The sequence below is a fragment of the Populus euphratica genome, unplaced genomic scaffold (genome assembly GCF_000495115.2).
Source record: "Populus euphratica unplaced genomic scaffold, PopEup_1.0 scaffold50.1, whole genome shotgun sequence".
Taxonomy (NCBI): Eukaryota; Viridiplantae; Streptophyta; class Magnoliopsida; order Malpighiales; family Salicaceae; genus Populus; species Populus euphratica.
The window spans coordinates 1,536,358-1,538,526 of record NW_011499870.1 but is presented as its reverse complement, the minus strand read 5'-3'; positions in this window follow the sequence as shown (position 1 = coordinate 1,538,526).

Genomic DNA, 2,169 nt, shown 5'->3' with positions numbered 1-2,169 from the left:
CCTTTCAATTTGGAAATTAATAACCCGATATTCATTAATGTATACCAATTAATCCGGTGAACCCATCATGGTTACCAATCAATCCGACATTTCCGTTTTGAAGCCACTAATCCAGTATTCTTTAAAGAATGTTAACCAATCTCATTAACCCATCTTGGTTGTCAATCAATCCAGCGTTCCCATTCGAAAACCAATAATTTAATATTTCTTAATGAATATCAATCAATTCGTTCAACCCATCTTGTTTGCCAATCAATCTGACCTTTAGACTCAAGATTGTGGATTTTAAGTCTACAATATTGTTCGAGATCACCATTCATTTAAATAAGTCTTGCTTTAGTAGGTATATGTTTTTCTAAAAAAGTATCTTCATAAAGAAGATCAACATGTTGTTTTCTTTTCCAGAAAACATTGGGTAAGTCTGAACAAAGTTATTGTTCAATCTTACTTTGGAAATCATTGATTTTCTTTTATAAAACAGGATTTTGTAATTGTTTATCGATACAACAAAAGAAAACATGATTGTGTAAATAGAATTGCTTTCCATAAATCAATGCATTAATTTAATAGGTATGTATAGAGCATGTTTTAAGTAGATTTAAATTTCTAGTCTTAGATTTTTTTAAGAATGGAAAAATAAGTTTGATGCTATTGATTTTGAAGGTAATACAATCATGATGTGCTTTATATGAAGTGATTATGTCAATGAATGAGGTGCCAAGAATGATGGTATAATTAATATCTTTTGTATCGATAAAGAATGTTTTAAAGAAAATGCCATTATTGAAAACAAAGGCTTGCGTTTTGCCTGCAATATTTAATCTTGAATTGTTAGCAGCAGAAAGTTTTTCAGCGGTAGTTTGTAAAAATCTTTTTGGAACTACGCCTTCTTTAATGTAGTTTAAATATGCACCTGTGTTAAATAAGATAATAGTGTTTAGTTTGAAATCGTCTAAAAAAACTAATGTAATTTTAATCAAATATTTTTTGGAGGATATTTGAGTTAATACATTCAAGAAATCATCTAGAATATTATTTCTTGAATGTATTTCTCAATGTTTGAAAAAACTAAATCTGAACCAGAAGACCAAATCATTGAAACCCATGCATTATCTCGTACATATACAAACATTGAGCATATTTTAGATGATTTCTTGAATGTCTTAACCTAAATATCCTTCAAAAAATATTTGATTAAAATTACATTAGTCTTTTCAGACAATTTCAAACTACATATTATTGTCTTATTTGACACATGTGTATATTTAAACTACATAGTTTCAAAAAAAAATTACAAACTATCTCTGAAAAACTCTCTGCTACTATCAATTCAAAATTGGATATTGCAGGCAAAATGTAAGCCTATATTTTCAATAGCGGCATTTCTGTGAAAACATTCTTTGTCATTATAAAAGATATTAATTATACCATTATTTTTGGCACCCCATTCATCAACATAATCACTCTATATAAAGCACATCATGATTGTATCACCTCTAAAATAAATAGCATTTAACTTGTTTTTCCATTCTTAGCAAAATTTAAGACTAGAAATTTAAATCTACTTAAAGCATGCTTTATAAATACCTATTATATTAATGCATTGATTCATGAAAAAAATTCCATTTACATGATTTACAAAACCCTGTTTTCTTTTGTCATATCAACAAACAAATACAAAACCCTGTTTTATAAAAGAAAATCAATGATTTCCAAAGTAAGATTGAATATCAACTTTGTTCATACTTACCCAATGCCTTCTGGAAAAGAAAACAACATGTTGTTGATCTTCCTATGAAGATACTTTTTCAGAAAAACATATACATACTAAACCAAGACCTATTCAAATGAATGTTGATCTTAAACAACATTGTGGACTTGAAATCCACGATCTCGAGTCTAAATGTCTTATTCAAAAATTTAGATTATCATGGTTGTGTGTAGCCTTCTATGTAAATAAAAACTTTCAAATTGAAAGAGGCACACTAAGGGTTATGATCAACTACAAACTCTTAAATTCTGCTTTAAAATAGATTAGATATTCAATCTCAAACAAAAAAGATTTATTACAAAAATTACATTCTGCATTTATACTTTTCAAATTTGATATGAAATTCAGATTTTGACAAATTCAGATTAACCCTAAAGATCGATACAAAACCACATTCA